The sequence below is a fragment of the Mesocricetus auratus genome, unplaced genomic scaffold (assembly GCF_017639785.1).
Source record: "Mesocricetus auratus isolate SY011 unplaced genomic scaffold, BCM_Maur_2.0 Super-Scaffold_100010, whole genome shotgun sequence".
NCBI lineage: Eukaryota > Metazoa > Chordata > Mammalia > Rodentia > Cricetidae > Mesocricetus > Mesocricetus auratus.
In genome coordinates this window covers 34,131,181-34,149,278 of record NW_024429194.1, presented here as the reverse complement: position 1 = coordinate 34,149,278, position 18,098 = coordinate 34,131,181, and the positions used below count along the sequence as shown (strand labels likewise).

The 18,098-nt window shown below is 47.0% G+C and overlaps 1 protein-coding gene across 2 annotated transcripts in view; it reads left to right on the top strand.

The window, feature by feature from the left end:
- Pnkd (PNKD metallo-beta-lactamase domain containing) overlaps positions 1-18,098 on the top strand; it is a 66,298-nt gene that overhangs the window by 20,034 nt on the left and 28,166 nt on the right. The gene's annotated exons all lie outside the window — the stretch shown is intronic.

Here is an 18,098-nt window from a genome sequence, read left to right as displayed (position 1 = left end):
GTCTCTGGCCTTCTGTGTGAGAGACCCAGCTGGGTTTAATTCCCTAGCACAGCAAAAACAAACAACAAAGAATAGTTTCAGTGATGCACAATATTGTATCACATGACTGTGCTGTGTTTCCATCAATTTCATCCTACATTATCATTTTTTGTCATAAAAAATCTGTGATAATTATCTGACACCCTGTGCTTTTAAACTAAATTCCTTTTCAAGTTTAAGACTTCAAATATGCAGACATGAGACTCAGAAGCCCCCCCCCCTTCTCTCTCTGCCTCCTGTATTTGGGTCAGGATGTCAGCTCTAAGTGACTGCTCCAGCACCGTGTCTGCCTGCCTGTCACCATGCACCCTGCCACAGTAATCATGGACTAACTCCTGAAACTGAAAGCAAGCCGCCAGTTAGATACTTGCTTTTTTTTTTTTTTTTTTTTTTTTTTTTGGTTTTTCCGGACGGGTTTCTTTGTATTGTTTTGGAGCTGTCCTAGAACTTGCTCAGAAGACTGGCCTTGAACTCACAGAGATCCACCTGTCAATGCCTCCCAAGTGCTGGGATTAAAGACATGCACCTCACTGCCAGGTTAAGGGTGTGAAGTTTAATCGCACATGGCAGTTTTGATATTGTTAGATTGGGGATTTACCTCCTGTTGTCCTACCCCTTATCACTCATTGTGTGATAACATCCCTACACTCGGAAGGCTGCATCTAAATTTGAGTGTTGGGGAGAATCAAAGTCTGAGTTTGTGGTTAGTCCAGACCTGAAGGCGAGAATCAGTCTCTAAGGAAAACAAAACAAACCAAGGGGGTTGGCAAGATGGCTCTTGGGTAAAGGCACTTGCCACCAAGCCTGACTACTTGAACCCATTTATAAGAAGGAGAGAACAAACTCTGCAAGTTGTCCTATGACAATAGGCACATTAAATCAGTTAATTAATGCCATGCGAAGAGATTTTTTTTGTATGTTTTAAGTTCAGTTGGCCAGTTGTGGTGGTATATACCTTTAATTCCAGCATTGAGGAGACAGAGGCAGATGGATCTTTGTGAATTTGAGCCAGCCTCGTCTACATAGCAAGTACTGGGCCAGCCAGAGCTACATGGCAAGAACCTATCTCAAACAAAGCAAAACAACAACAACAACAAAAACAAACAAAAAAAAACTGTTCAGTAGTATACCATCTTATATGGAGCAGCTACCTAGGTTTGTGTGGTTCCAAAATCCACTTTCTGCTAGCACAAAGGCTGCTGGGTAGGAGAGCACCTGTGTTTGAAGTGTTTATCTCATGTTAATAGCTACAGATCAACATCACCTCTAAGTGTTTTTCACAGCTGCTTGTTGACACGTTCCCTTTTAATTTTTTTGTTTGTTTGTTTGTTTGTTTGTATGTGACATGACCTCACTATATAGCGCTGGCTGTCCTGGAACTCGCTCTGTAGACCACACTGGCCTCAGACTCACAGAAACCCACCTGTCCCCGCCTCCTGAGTGCTGGGATTAAAGGTGTGTGCCACCACCTCCCGGTTCAACTTTCTTTTAAGTTGTTTTTAATGACATTTCTTTATTTTTGTGCATTTGTGCATGTGTGTGGGTGACTGCTTGCCACATGACACCTCCACTGGCTTCGAGGATTCACAGTCCTCCTGCCTCCTGGGTGCTGTGATTACAGGTATGTGCCAGTACTTCAGACTCACTTTGACCTTTTGAACGGACAGGGATCACAATGAGAAAGCACAACCAGAAATCTAGTCAGGTAGAGGCCGAGCACTCAGGAGCAGCTCCTGACACCCAGCACCACGAATTTCTACTCAGTTATTATGTCTCCCGGCACACCCCACCCTTGCCTAGAGCAACATTTCAGCAAGAGCTTGCCAGGGAGGCTAGGCTGCATAGCCAAGCTAGTACCAAGGACCTGTCTCCACCCGCTCAGCACTGGGATTAAATCAGACCTTCAGGCTTACATAGCAAGCTAACAGCACATCAGGGGGCTTGGTCGGTAAAGCGCCTCCTGCACAGGCCTGAGACCTGGGCTTAGAGCAGCAGCACCAGATAAAAGCTGGCTGTGGCGCTGCATGCCTGTAACTGCGTGGCTGCTTATGTGGGGACAGGCCAAAATAATGACACCGCTCTCCAAAAAGCGTCTGTGTGTGGAGAGTAATAGAGGAAGACACCGACATCATCCCAGAGGTAAGCGCACCCCACCCCAACACCTTGCATTCGCCACATCCAATAAAATAAAACACATTTGATGAACACACACACATGCAGTATGCACATTTGTGTGTATAGCAAAGTATAATTTAGACGGAGATTGCACAGGAGGACTGGGCTAGCTCCACTGACAGCCTCACTGCCCGTAAACCCCTTTTTTAGGAAGTCTCCTCCCCTAAAAAGAACTCAGCAGAAAAGGCGTAGCTCTGTTGCTCAGTTCTGGTTTTTCCTTTGCTACAGGGATAGGATCCTATGTGAGTTTGACAGGCAGCACCTTGAATCCCAGCACTCAGGAGACAGGGGAAGTGGATTTCTGTGAGTTCTGATCTACACAGAGAGTTCCAGACAGCCAAGGCTACACAGAGAGGCACTGCCTAATAGCTACACTAGCCTCAGCTACTTAAGGAACTAGTGGGGCTTTCACTGCGCCCTAGGGCAAAGCTGCAGGCTAAAGCGAACACTCTTGGTTAAAAGCCATTGGTGGAGAGCTAGGTCGGTGGCCCATATCTGTAAATTCTAGCAGATAAGAGGCAGAAAAGTCCAGGAGTTCAAGCCTAGACCTAGGATACCTAGCAAACTATCTCAAAACAAAACAAAACAAAAAAACCACAAAATAACAAATGATTCTGTTTTGTGTAGTCCCCCCATTGTCCCAGGCAACATTTTGTAATACTTGCCCTACACACCGTATTCATTGTTTGTCTGGAATTCCAACTCACCCTGTGTCTGTCATTTCCCTGGCAATCCTACAATCCTACTGGAACAGAAAAGTCGGGAAGGGGTGGAGAGTGAGAGATAACAGGCTGAAGTTTATTTCCTGAATGGGATGAAACCAAAAGGTTGATGGGGAGAGTCTGGCCCAGGGAACCTGGAGGGAGTGAGGAATGGGAGGGTGGGTCCACACTCTGTTGCTCCGTCCCCTCCAGTCTGGCCTCAGGCTCCAAATTCCTTCCGTAGCTTTGTGATTACCTAGGTAGCTTTACACCCTGTGAGATTATTGGTATTTATATCTACTTCCCTGGACTAGAAACAAAGTCCACTCCCCTACCCTGCCTGACCCTGCCCCTTCACCTGGAGGACCAAGAATGCCCTGCAGCTCTAGGTGGGGTGGGAAGGCTCCTCTTGTAAGAGGAGAGGAAAATGGGGTGCAGGCGACATTTGAGGGTCTTTCTCCTACAAATTAGCCTGGTGTTTTACGTCACAAAATATTTTTTTTTAAATCCTGACAGAGGCAGATCTCTGAGTTTGAGGCCAACTTGGTTTACAAAGCAAGTTCCAGGACAGCCAGGGCTACACAGAGAAACCCTGTCTGGGGCGGGGGGGGGGGGGTGTAGAAAAGAAAGTGGGGGGGGGTAGGAAAGTAGAGTAAGAGGGAGGAGAGAGAACAGGGACCCAGGGACGGGGAAGACAGGGGAGTGTTCTCCCAGGAGGGAGCATTTTGTCCCAGGCTTGGCCTGAAGGGCTGTTAGGCCTGGCTCCCCTTCACTTACAAAAGGGTCTAACCTAATACTTTCCCCACCTCTGGTCACTGGAAGCCTTGGGTAATTTCATTTATGCAACAGTCTTGTGGGGTTGTAACTCAGACCCAACTGGAAAGGGAAGTGAGTTATGGCATGAGGAAGCTGGAACTTGTATGGTATCCGAGGGGCACAGTCAAGGCCAGGGCACCCTGTCTGTCCCCTCTGACCACCGAAATCATCTGAGGTGCTTGTGAAAAGAAGCACAGATCCCCGGGAAGGTATGTCCCTCCAGACCTGGAAGCCAGCTGTAAGCTGAGGCCCCAGGGAGAGTCACTAGCAATTTCAAGTTTAAATCACTCATGGCTGTAGGACCTTGGAGATAGTCCCTAACTGCTCTGAGCCTTGGTTGCTTTGTCTGTGTAAAGGAAGGTAATAATAGAACGTGTTTGTAAGGATTAAAAAGAGTAGCTGTCAGTGCTTGGGGCAAAGTTCAAAAAGACCATTGTTACAAGTCTGGAGCTAGAAGCTCAGTGACCCAGAGATGAACTTGAACTCAGCCTGGTGTCTCAGTAATAAACAGAACCCGTTAGGATGAATTTCTCCAGGCCATGATTCTCAGAAAGGTTAGGATCACACTGCCCAATGCCACCTTGAACCTTGGCCTCTTGAGCCATCTGGCCTGTTTGGAGAGTTCAACATCTGGTTTCCCCACCAACATCCATGCTACACTGCAGATGGATTTCCTCTGCCTCCTGCTTCTCCCCCACCTCAGCCTCCCAGTCAGGAAGCTCTCTCTAACATTCTTCCCATATATCTGAGAAATTTGTTCCCTGCTTCTCACCCCAGCCTGGTGGGTAGCTACCGAAGGCCTCGCCTTACCAGATCTGTACCATGTTCCGAGTGTCCCAAATTCCTATCACCATCTCCCAGCTTTCCAGCTCTTGGGACTCTGCCTCTGACAATTCTGTGACCACATCAGAATCAATGATGTATTGACCTTAGCACCGCCCCCCAGTGCTGGGGACAGAAGCTGGGGATTATAGTCAGGGTCTCACATAGCCTAGGCAAAGTGTGCTCTGCCATGCACCTATACCATGACCCCAGCAGCTCTTCCTTGTCCCTCAAATAGTCATTTGTTCTGTAATCACATAAAAAGAGAACAAAGATTGGATTACATTAACCACAGTTTCAAGTTTCAGTAGTCATAATCGGTTAGTGGCTACCATACAGAACAGCTCTGGGAGTCAGGGTATAGTTCATAGTTCATCTTTCACCACACTCCAAGGTACCTAGCCAAAGAACTGTACCAGTAAGTTTTAGTTTTTAAGACAGTCTCGTGTAGCCTAGGCTGGCCTTGAACACACTGTAGCCTAAACCAGCATTGAATTCTTAATTCTCCTTTCGCCTCTGCCTCCCAAGTGCTAGGATTACAATCATGAGCCCCCTTGATCAGCCCTGTACTAGTTAGTGCTTTTAGTACTTTTTACTGAGTTTGTTTTTTTCCACAATCACAGCAACCTCCCCCCCCCAGTATCTAGGTAAGGGAATGGCACTGTCAAATCCCAGTCATGACCACTAGATGGTGTGTTCTGGCTATCAATGCTTGACAAGAAGTAGGCTCCAACAACTTTGCAGAGACACAGATGGAAGAACATTAACTCCCCGTGCTTTTTGATGCTGTGTTTAACATCAATTAGGGAATCCGAGCCAGAATTAACAAATATAATAAAGCAGACTAAATGAAGTGGGAATATTGCTCAGTGTAACTTTGTTTCCAGTTGACTTACTGTGCGTGTGGATCTAAGTGTAAAATGTAATTTTACCCCCTTCAACCCAAACATTGTTAGAACATCATACTGGGAGGAGATTCATATTAAAAAGCTATATGGGGCCACCAAGATGACTCAGCAGGTAAAGGATTTGCTGCCAAATCTCACCCAAAGTTTGATGCCTAGGAAACACATACTAGAAGAGAACTGACTCATGAGTGAATGTTGTCCTCTGACCACCACAGGAGCGCTGTGGCACACGGGACATACTCTCACATTCCAGCACACCCTCACTAAATAGGCTTTTCTCTTTTTTATTAGTTCTTTGAGAATTTCACACAATGTGTTCTGATCATTTGTATCCATCCCACTTCTCCAGATTCATCCCCACTTCCCGACCTAGCCAACTTTGATTACTCTTGTGTTCCGAGTGTCCCAAGTTCCTATCACCATCTTCCAGCTTTCCAGCTCTTGGGACTCTGTCTCTGACAATGCTGTGACCACATCAGAATCGATGGTGTATTGAGCTTAGCACCGCCCTCCAGTGCTGCCCATAGTCTCCACATTCTCGTAGATGCACAGCCTTTCACTGGAGTGTGGATGGTCTACCAGGAGCTCTTCCTCTCTCAGTTGCTACCAATTGCCAATAACCCCCAGCTAGGGGTGGGACTGCATACCACCTCCCCTCTCCAGGCTGCATTTTGTCTGTCTTAGTTAATTGTAAATTAAAGCTATTAGGGAATGGGGAGAGGATAACCTATAAAATGTATGTTATTGAGATCCACAGCCAAAACGTTTGAAAATCATTTTGATCTGTTAGCGACAGATGAGGCATTGAATCTAGGTGATCGGTATGTGAAAGCCTGTTTAGTTTCTTTCCTGCTTTTTCTGTTTGTTAAAAACACCGTGACTTAAAGCAACCTGGGGAAGCCGGTCGTTGGTGGCGCACGCCTTTAATCCCAACACTAGGGAGGCAGAGGCAGGCAGGTCTCAGTGAGTTCGAGGCCATCCTGGTCTACAGAGCGAGTTCCAGGAGAGCCTCCAAAACAATACAGAGAAACCCTGTCTGGAAAAACCAAAAAAAAAAAAAAAAAAAAAAAAAAAGCAACCTGGGGAGAAGAGGGACATCAGGACAGGAACCTGGCTAGAACAGGAGCAGAGACCAGGGAGGAAGAATTCTGTTCACCGACTGTCTCCGTGCTCAGAAAGATCATAGCTCAGAAAAGCATATACATATACCTAGCATATACAGCCCAAGCCCACCTGCCTAGAAATGGTGCTGTCCACGGTGGGCTGTGCCTCCTACATCAATTAGCAATCAAGAAAATGTCTCTCAGACGTGCCCAGGGGATAGGCATTGGATGGAGGCAATTCCTCAATCTCAGGTGTGTCGAGTGACAATCAAGACGAGCTCAGTTTGTTTCTGTGTTTGTATTATTTTGAGGTATGATCTCACTAAATTGCCCAGAATGGCGTTGGACTCATCTATAGGCCACATAGACCTTGAAATTGCTTTGTTTGTTTGGTTTGGTTTGGTTTGGTTTTTCGAGACAGGGTTTTTCTGTGTAACTTTGTAGACCAGGCTGGCCCCGAAACTCACAGAGATACACCTCCTGAGCACTAGGATTAAAGACGTATGCCACCAATGCCCAGCTAGACCTTGAACTTGCAATCCTCCTGCCTCAGCTTCCTCAGAAGCTGGAATCTTAGGCCTTTGTCACCAGTCATGGCTTCTCATTGTTTTTAGAAGCTTTAAATTCTGGAGGGCATGGGGTGGGGGAGTCAGCATAATAGCAGGACACAGTGATGTACAGCATGGGCATCTAGGCAGGATTGCCTAAAGTGCGAAACTGACCTGTGCTTCCAGTGAGATCCTGTCTTTAAAAAACAAATTCTCCACTGGGTATGGTCATACACACCTCCAATCTCAGCACTAAGGGTGCAGAGGCTAGTGACTCTCTGTAAACTGAAAGTCAAGTCAGTTTGATCTATACATGAAGTTCTAGGTCAGCCAGGGCTGCCTGTAGTGAGTCCTGTCTTTGGAGAGGAAAAGTCTCCATAATAAAAAGTTAATTTGAAGCCAGGCGTTGGTGACGCACGCCTTTAATCCCAGCACTCAGGAGGCAGAGGCAGGCAAATCTCTGTGAGTTGGAGACCAGCCTGGACTACCAAGCGAGTTCCAGGACAGCTTCCAAAGCCACAGAGAAACCCTGTCTCGAAAAACCAAAAAAAAAAAAAAAAAAAAAAAGTTAATTTGAAAAGAAACTGAAGAAAAACGGGCATATGCCAAGAAAGGGGACATATGCCAAGAGAGGAGACCTCATCTAGATGCTCTTCCCAGGGAAAGCTTCTATGACGACACAGCATGGAAGGATAACCTGTGACTGGAGAAGTGGGGGTGGGGTGGGGTGAGCTCCGTGTGTTCACACTCGAACAAGAGTGAGCACGTGATCCCCACTCTTGAAGGTGATAGTGAGGGAACAGGTGTGTGAAGATGATGGAGATGACCCTGAAGCTGGACAATCTCTGAGTATTCCAGAAACTTCAAAGAGAGGATCAGAGCCCCGTTCCGAAGAGTCATAGCATGCCCACTGCCATTGCAAGTCACACATTCCTTTCATCCATTTGTCACACTCTGTCCTCCACTGTGCTAGGAGATGGCCCACAATCTCCAGTTCTCACTGGATGTGGACAATAGAGAATCCCATTGTCCTTCCTGCTCCCCGAAGAGTCACCACAGATGGCTCAATTCATCCAAAGGCACACACATAGTTCTTCCTCTGTTATGTTTTTTTATTTTAGGTTTGTGTTGTTTTGTTTGGTTTAGTGTTTTTTATTCATTTATTTGGATTTTTAAATAAAGATTTATTTATTTATTATGCATACAGTGTTCTGTCTGCATGTCTCTCTGCACAACAGAGGAGGGCACCAGATCTCATTACAGATGGTTGTAAGCCACCATGTGATTGCTGGGAATTGAACTCTAGACCTCTGGAAGAGCAGCCAGTGCTCTTAACCTCTGAGCCATCTCTCCAGTCCCCGTGTATTTATTTATTAAATTTGATATGTATGAATGTTTTGCTGGGATATATGTATTGCACCATGTCTGCCAGGTACCCAGAGAAGTCAAAAGAAGGCATTGATCCTCCTAGTTCTGGAGTGATTGTGAGTAACCATGTTGGTGCTGGGAACCAAACCTGGGTCCTCTGCAAGAGCAGCAAGTGCTCTTAATCCCTGAGACATTTCTTCAGTCCCCTTGATGCTCTTATTTTGAAGGGGAGCTCATGCAGTCCAGGCTGGCCTCAAACTTGTTATGTAGCTGAGGGTGACCTTAAACTCTTGAGACCAATATGTTGGAGGACCAGAGGCTAGATGACCTACCGTGGCTAGGAAGCTGTCTATCAGATGGGGCTGGAGTAATTGTCCAGGATTTGTTCCTGGTCCCCATTTGATGGCTGAGCTGACAGCAGAGCGTGAGTGAAGAGTTCAGATTTCAAGTCCAGCAAAACCAGAACTAAATTCTGATCGTGTCACTTGCTCGTCCCGTGAAGGAGTAAGTCATTTAGCCTGTCTGAGATTCCGCCTGCTTGTCTCAGAAAAAGAGGCTGCCATTTTCCTCCATCCAGAGCTGCCATGTGATGGACAAGGGTTTCATGCGGGCTTTCCACTTTCCATAGTGGACACTCTCATTTTTCCTGTCCCACAACTGAACATGTATTACACTCCAGCTGTCGAGCAACGTGCCAGGGGCTGGGGGAGTGGAGCAGGGTACCAGGAATGAAGCATGCAGCATTGTTCCTGCCTACAGAGAGGTAGGTCCTAAACCTAAGAGACAGTGGCTCCCTTCAACGCCCCCAGACCCTCAAGAACAAAAGTAGCTGCTTTTCAAACAGTTCACTTCTGACTATTATGTGGCACTTTCCCCAGGAGGACACGGGGTACTGACCAAACACTTGTGCCCAGAAACACCTTCAAGAAGGAAGATGAATTTATTATTTATTTTGCTATGCTGGGCATCAGACCAGGACATGTCTGTGTCAGACAAGGGTGCCGCTCTGGGCTGAGCAACAGCCTCAGCCAGTTGAATTTGTTGTAGCTGTAAGGAAACTGAAAGGAGAGTTATCTCAGCTTCCCTGAGGACTGAAACACACACACACACACACACACAGAGAGAGAGAGAGACAGAGACAGAGACAGAGAGAAAGAGACCATTCGAGTCCCCAGATTGGCAGCTGTGGCCTTAATTAGTTTTAATTCCTCCTGGGAGTATAGCATATCCCATGGGTTGGCTGGGCAGGAGGCATCTGGGACCTGAAGAAATTTTCTTTAAAAGCTTTCTCAGATGGGCAAGGTGGCCACTACTCCTGGGATCCCAGCACTTGGGAAGGGGAGACTGGAGGAACAGGAGGTCAGGGTCATCATCAGCTATATAAGGGATTTGAGGCTGTATTAGAGCCCATCCCAAACAAAACAAAGATTTCTCCCAATTCGGTGTGGCAGAAGACACAGGACAGCAAGCAGTACCAGCTGGCTGAAGCAGATGGGGGCACAGCACTAGAAAAATGGCCTGAGGCTGGGCATTGGTGGCACACACATTAAATCTCAGCACTCGGGAGGCAGAGGCAGGTGGATCTCTGTGAGTTCAAGGCCAGCCTGGTCTACAAAGTGAATTCCAAGACAGCCTCAAAAGCTACACAAAGAATTCCTGTCTTGAAAAAACCAAAACCAAAAAACCAGGTGAGGACCAATACTTGAGGTTGTTCTCTGACCATACACATGCAGTGCAAAAGCATACCTACGCTCACACAGGACAACACCCACATACACACGGCACACACTCCCAGATGAATATGCACACATAGGTACACACACATATCACACACACATGCACAAATAGGTACACACACACATAGGTACATACACACATATCACACACACACAAATGCACACATGGGACTTTTGTTTGTTTATTTTGTTTTTTGCATTTTTAATTTTAATTTTAAATAGCTTGTTTTACATGTCAATCCCAGTTCCCTCTCCTTCCCCTCCTCCCGTACCCTCCCACCATCCCCCCCCATCCTCCCACCCTATTGCCAATTCCTTCCACATAGGGGATATCTAGAGTCTGTCATTTCACTCAGGGTAGGGTCCAGGCACTTCCCTAAGAGTCCAGGCAGAGAGAGCAACCCTCTTTGTGTTATGGACACACGATGTCCATTAGTATTCAAGGGATAAACAGTGATCCACTGCTCAGGGCCCCATAGGTTGCCCAGGTCCAGATCAGTCCCATGCTGGCCTCCCAGCTGTCGGTCTGGGGTCCAAGTTTTTTTTTTTTTTTTTGAGACAGGGTTTCTCTGTAGCCATGGCTGTCCTGGAACTCCCTTGGCAGACCAGGCTGGCCTTGAACTCACGGAGATCTGCCTGCCTCTGCCTCCAGAGTGCTGGGATTAAAGGCATGAGCCCCATGTCCAGTTCACATATAAAAATTGTCACCATGGGCTAGAGAGATGGCTCGGTGCTTAAGAGCACTTGCTCTTGGAGAGGAATCAGGCTCAGTTCCAGCACTCATACAACAGCTCACAGCTCTATGTAACTCCAGTTCTTAGGGATATGACACCCTCTTCTGATTTCTAAGTGCACCAGGTATACACGGTACACATACAAAAGTTAGTTAAACTCCCGTAGACCTAAAAATGAAAAAAAGAAAAAGAAAAACAGTATTTTGTTACCAAAGTAGGCACCACGTAAATAGTGGAAGGGTGAAGATACAGTCAGTCAGCCTGGCGCCTGCCTTTCCCATAAGGAACTCCAGATGTCTAGATGTCCTGGAGTAGCACCAGGAACTCCCCTACAACCCGCTGGGGACAATGACAGAGATGTGCATCGAACTAGGGGACATCATTATCTAGGCCAGAGTCAGGACAAAAAAGGCCTCTTCTAGGAGCTGGCCTTATAGTTCATATATCATTTGACAGATACGTATTCAGGACTCTGTACCAGGTGCTCTCTCTGGCCTGGGAGTACAGCTGCCACCCAACAGCCGGGATTTTCTGCTAGAGGACCACACAGGGCCCTCTACCACAGGTTGGGTCTTCCCGAGTGTCTGACACTGCTGTGAAGTTCCGTGTCTTCCGTCCCCTTGCAGCATGCTCCTTGACTGGTAAAGGAACTGAGGGCTTATTCCAGGTATGAGACATGGTGAACTTGGAGTTCACTGGGGAAGGAGACAGGAGAAGCAGCTTCCAGAGAGAGGCAGAAACAGGTGCAAAGGTAGAAGAGAAAGCAGTTTCTCCACAGTCAGTGTCTCTGGGGCCTCAGCTAGGAGAGACCTGAGAAGTCCTCCAGGGATGCAGGAGGAGTAGGTGGGGCAGGCTGGGGACTGCACATCTTCCAAAGGAGAGGGATGGACTTAGACTCGTGGGTTAGGAAGAGTGTGAGTGGAGGGCCTTCTGTGCAGTAGGGAAGGCTGTGGCGAGGGTCCAGATAAAAGAAGTTGAAATCTAGCCGGGCGTTGGTGGCGCACGCCTTTAATCCCAGCACTCAGGAGGCAGAGGCAGGCGGATCTCTGTGAGTTCGAGGCCAGCCTGGTCTACAAAGTGAGTTCCAGGACAGCCTCCAAAGCCACAGAGAAACCCTGTCTCGAAAAACCAAAAAAAAAAAAAAAAAAAAAAAAAAAGAAGTTGAAATCTTTGGAAACAAAGCCAAAAGCAATGAGTGGGGAACAAGAGAACAGTTCCATGAGTAGGAGAACTACAAGATCCCCAGAAAAAGGAGACTAATCGGACATTCAGGAAAAACCAAGGTTTTCGTTTCTTTTCAAGTCAATAGGTTGTTGTTTTCGAGACAGGGTTTCTCTGTGTAGCCCTGGCTGTCCTGGAACTTGCTCTGTAAACCAAGCTGACCTCAAACCTGCCTCTGCCTCCTGAGTGCTGGGATTAAAGGCGTGCTGCGCCACCACTGCCTGACAGGTCAATAGTTCTTGTCCATGTGATGGACATTTTGCAGAGTGAGCTCAGCTGTTATCTCCTGTGAGCCTCACAGAAGGCTGTAGAGAGAAGCCTTTTCCTTGCCAGCCGCTTTGGTTTTCCCACCAGTCGCCTGGGCTCTGCCGCATTGTAGTCCCCAAATAACACACAAGAGGCTGTATTAAATTTGAAGCTGTTGGCCTTGCTTGTTTCTTACTGGCTAGCTCTGACTTAAGTATTTATCCCATAATTGTTAATCTAAGTATTTCTCTTACCCGAGAAAAGTTTGGGACATCTTACTTCTCTGGCGGGCTACATCATGACTCCCTGTGTTTCTCCTACCCAGAGTCCTCCTGGACTCCTAGTCCCACCTATCTTGTTTCCCTATTGGCCAACAGTGCTTTACTGACGTATACACACGACTTCCCCATCAGAAGGCCTTGCAGGTAAACCCTCTTCTCATTTGACCTACAGATGAGAAGGCTGCACCAAGGAAAGTGACAAGACTTACACAAGATCACACAGCTAGGCCACCACAGAGCTAGGTCTCGGAGCCAAGACTCTGAAAATGTGTAGAGTTATAAATCCCTCTTATGGGACAAACAGAAGCATGATGTATACGGCAGTTTAAATGCGAGCAGTCCCCATAGGCTGCATGTTTGGTTACCAGTTGATGGAACTATTTGGGAAGGATTAGAGGTGTGGCTTTGTTGGAAGATGTGTGTCACTGGGGACACACTTTGAGGTTTCAAAAGCCCACACCATTCCCAGTGTCTCTTTCTTTGCCTTCTACTTGGTGATAAGGATGTGAACTCTCAGCCAGTGCCTCGGCACCACGCCTGCCTGCCTGTTGCAATGCTCCCTGCCATGAGTGTCATGGACTCTAAGATCCTGGAACTGTGAGTCCCAATGAGTTTTCTTCTATAGGTTGTCTTATCCATGGAGTCTCCTCCCAGCAATAGAAAAGTGGCTAAGACATCTTAGCTACTAAGACAGTATTAGCCACAGTACAGTCCATCATAGCAGGGAAGGCATGGCAACAGGAGCAGGGGGTCAAACTGGATTCATAATCAAGAAGCAGGAAACGAGAGAAATGAGAAAAACACTGGTACTTAGTGGTGTCTCGGTGTCTAACTCTCCCTCTCACCCTCTCTGAAACAGGGTATTACCATGTAACTTTAGCTGGCATGGAAGTTCCTGTGTAGAGCTATGCTGGCCTCAAACTCACAATGCCCCTGCTTTCATCTTTCCAGTGCTGGGATTAAAGGCATGTACTACCATGCCAGTTCTTGCTTTCTCTTTTTCTTTCTGCCTTGAACCCCAGTTCATAGAATGTCACTTCTGTCTTCTTTTAGCCCAGTGTGGCAACTCCCTCACAGACCAGGCCAGAGGTTCATCTCCTAATTAACTTTAGGTCCTGTTAAATTGAAAAAGTCAATATTAAGCATCACAAGGACAGTGAAGAAGCAAGTGGGGTGAGATATGAGCATGAGGAGGTCAACTTTAGACAAATAGTGTGGAAAGCCCCTGGAGCATCTTCCTGGAGGTGACCAGCAGGAAGGTGGGCACTGAGCCTGGCCACTCATGAGGGGGCCATGGACATCTCTTTGGAGAAATGAGTGTATCTGGGAAAACAAGGACTGGACAGAAAAGGGTCAGCCAGGCATGGCAGCCTACACCTGTAATCCCATCCTAGGCTGGGGAGGCAGAGGCACTTGGTCATATGTGTGAGAAGAGAGCCACAATAGACTGCCAGGGTGGGACAGGAAGGGAATTAGGCATGCTTCTCTGTCCCTGGGGCTCAGGGACAAGGACTGAACAATGACAAGTGGGTTTGACCTTCAAGGGACACAGCCTGTTGGGATGGACAGGTGACAGCAATGCCCAGATGATGAGCTGAGAATAAATGGGAAGGAAAGCAGAAAGAGTTCTGTTTCCATAAAATAATCATGGTGCATCGCATTGTAGAAGGTATGGAAGAGTTCAAAGGTGTAAGAAACAAAGCAAGTGTACCCAATAGCACATGAACAAAGTGTTTGTCCTAGTCCCATGTCTGTGGTTGTGATAAAACACTCTGACAAAAAGCAACTCAGGGAGCCGGGCAGTGGTGGCGTACAGCTTTAATTCCAGCACTCAGACTCAGGAGGCAGAGGCAGGTGGATCTCTGTGAGTTCAAAGGCAGCCTGGTCTAAAAAGTGAGTTCTAGGACAGCCAGGGCTACACAGAGAACCCTGTCTCAAACAACAAAGCATAAATGAAAACAACTTAGGGGCAAAAGGGTTCATTTTAGTTCAGGGTACAGGTTCCATTATTGTGGGAAAGGCAAGGTAGGAACTTGTCTTCTTGGTGAGATCTGGGCCCCTGAGAGACCCTGTTTCAAAGGAGGTGGAAAGTGTCCCTGAGGATTACAGTTAAGTCTTTTGGCCTACACACACACACACACACACACACACACACACACACACACACACACACACACACACACACACACGAGCACGCACGCACGCACACGAGCACGCACGCACGCACACGAGCACGCACGCACGCACACGAGCACGCACGCACGCACACGAGCACGCACGCACGCACACGAGCACGCACGCACACACGCACATACACACTCACTCACAAGAAACAAAAGGCAGAGTGAAACAGAAACTCCAAGACTGGTGACTTCAAGACTTGGTTATTTGTTTGCATCTGACTGAGTCTGTGTTGCCCAGGCTGAACTATATATAATTCTGCCTCATGTTCCCAAATGCTAGGATAGCAGGTGTGAGCCACCATGTGCACTTTTCCATGAGGTCTTCAGAGATACAGGTCTTGCTCCATTTATGCCCTGCCATCTGCAGTGTTCTAGAACATCTCATTGGTGGTGGTGGTGGTGTGTGTGATGTGTTTGGGAGTCTGAATGCACAAGTGTAGGTCAGAGGACAACTTTTGGGAGTCAGTTTTCTCCTTCCACCATGGGACCTTGAAATTGAATTCAGGTGGTCAGGCTGGCCCTGCAAGTGCTTTTACCAGCTGAGCCATTTTGGCTATCTTGGAATATTCTCCTAAATTGCTCTTTGATAGTACCAAAATGACTCCTGGGGTACCAGACACCACAGCCCATGGCAGCACCCTGGAGCAGTAAAGGTGGCTTCTTTGTAGAAAGAAAGGGGACATTTGGGAAAGCACAGCTGAGCTAGGAGGAGAGCACTTGTAGTTCCAGCACTCAGGAAAGGGGAGGCAGAAAGATCGGAGTTCAAGGTCAGTCTCAGGTGCAAAGGAAGCAGTCAGCCTGGACCACATGAGAGCCTGTCCTAAACAAACACCAAAAAGCTGCCAGTAAGGACTGGATGCATTGCAGTGGTTGAGAGCATGCCTCATATGCAAAGGACCCTGGGTTGGTTAGGAACACTGAACAGACCTCTTTTAAAAACAATGAAAATGTTTTAAGAAGGTCCCCATCCTGTCTCTCTTGTCCTCTCACCAACTGTGTGACCTGGAGCCACGGAATTGATCTCTCTGTATTTGATTGACAGGGTCGTGTGGGAACCAAGGGTTCGTCTATTTAAACAGTGAGAACAGTGCCCGGCACATGCTGTGTGCTATATAAATATTTGCTATTATTATCTCATGGCAGGAATTGCATCATGTTCCTGGGTCTAACCAATAGCTGGCAGGATACCAATTGGCTTAGACCAATCAAGACCCACCCACCAGGGCTGGAGAGGCACTAAAGCCGTGCTATCGAAAGGAGAATTGGCAAAATAGAAGTAACAAGGAAAACATGGAGCATGGTTAGAGAATAGAGACTGACCATTAATCAGCCAACAGAATCTGCCATGTCCATGTTCAAAAAAAAAAAAAAAGGAAGAAAGAAAAAAGAAAAGCCAAACCTGTTTCAACATGTGAACACAATTCTATTTGTGTATGTTCCAGTTTGTTTTTTTTTTTTTTTTTTTGGTTTTTCGAGACAGGGTTTCTTCCAGTTTTTTTTAACTCTTTGTTTTGAGATAATCTCAGGTTTACAGAATATTTTTGAAATATATCCTGTACCTGTCACTGTCTTTTCTAAAACTTTCACATTTTTAACTATAAAATTAGCATCTGGGTAGCTGGAGAGATGGCTCAATGGTTATGAATATTGACTACTCTTCCAGAGGACCCAGGTTCAATCCCAGCACCCACATGGGATTGAACTTTGAGATCCTCCTGCCTCAGCTTCCTGAGTGTTGCAATTATTTCGTGTACCACTGAACTAGATTTTGGGGGGAAGCCTTGTCTTCTGGGTTTTTTTGGGGGGTTGGTTTTTCAAGACAGGGTTTCTCTGTGTAACAGCCCTAGATGTTCTGGAACTAGCTCTGGAGACCAGGCTGGCTTTGAACTCACAGTGATCCACCTACCTCTGCCTCCTGAGTGCTGAGATTAAAGGCGAGCGCCACCACCATATGGCAGAAGCTTTACTTTGAATTTGCTCTTAGAGGGAGAAAAGTGGTGGCTGTGAGAACCACTGTTTAAACATGTGAGTGGGAGGGTCATGGCACGCTGTGAGGATTCCTGTGGAAGGGACCAATGGGTAGAGGGTTGAGTGGCCGCAGAACTTTGTTCTTGAAGGACATTTGCTGAAGGCAAAGGAAATGAAGCTGGGGTCTGAGGTTCAGAATGACAGTTGTGGGTAGGGAGACTGTAATGGGAATGCTGACACTGTCGGATACCTGCAGATGTCACTGAGAGGGACAGGAAGAGACTCTTGAGCACTGTGTCTTGATTCGGAGAGCCAGCAGTCAGAGAAGACTGGATTAACACCCTGACACCTGTCGTCCTCACATCCCAGCCAGCAGATTCTATAAAGAAAGGGAATGTGGTTGCTAGTTTTTTGTTGCCTTGTTTTGTTTTGTTTGTTGTTGTTTTATGAACTTGACACAAGCTAGGGTCATCTAGGAAGAGGGGACCTCAGATGAGAAAATGCCTCCATTGGATTTTCTCATAGCAACTCTGTAGGGCTTTTTCTTGATTAGTAATTGACATGGGAAGGCCCAGCTGTGGGTAATGCCACCCCCGGACTGATGGCCCTGGAGATATAAGAAAGCAGGTTGAACAAGCCATGGGGAGCAAAGCGGCAAGCAGTACTCCTCCAGGCCTCCGCCTCAGTTGCTCCGGAGGTGCTGCTCTGACTTCCTTCAGTGATGACTGTAAGTGGTAAGATGAAATAAATCCTTTCCTCCCAGGCTGGATTTGATCTCTGTGTTTATCACTGTTGTGCCAGGTTTGCGGAATCCCAGAGACTAACCCAAGGAATCGACACTCTGATGCAAAAGCAAAAGGTTCAGCTGGCCAGCCGGATCTCTTTCCATGGTGGAGGAAATGAGATGCCCACCAGTCAAAAAGAGAAGCTTTTAAAGGGGCAGACCATGAGGTTGAAGGCCACAAATATTGATTTCCATGGTTACATAAGGCCATACACAGTACAGAGTAAAGCAGTAACTATATATTTTAAACAAGATACATTTGAGTAAGATAAGACAGGGCATGAGGTTGTATGTTACGGGGTCACAGGGTCTGTCAGCTATTCTCTGGGCTGGGGGATCTTTACAGCTGGCAGGGGACCTTTATGACCAGCGATTAGCAAAGGAATGTTAACAGTGGACAGTTACCTCCCCTTCTCTGAGAGCAAGAGGCTTAGGCACCAGCCAAGGCACTCCTGATTTATGGAG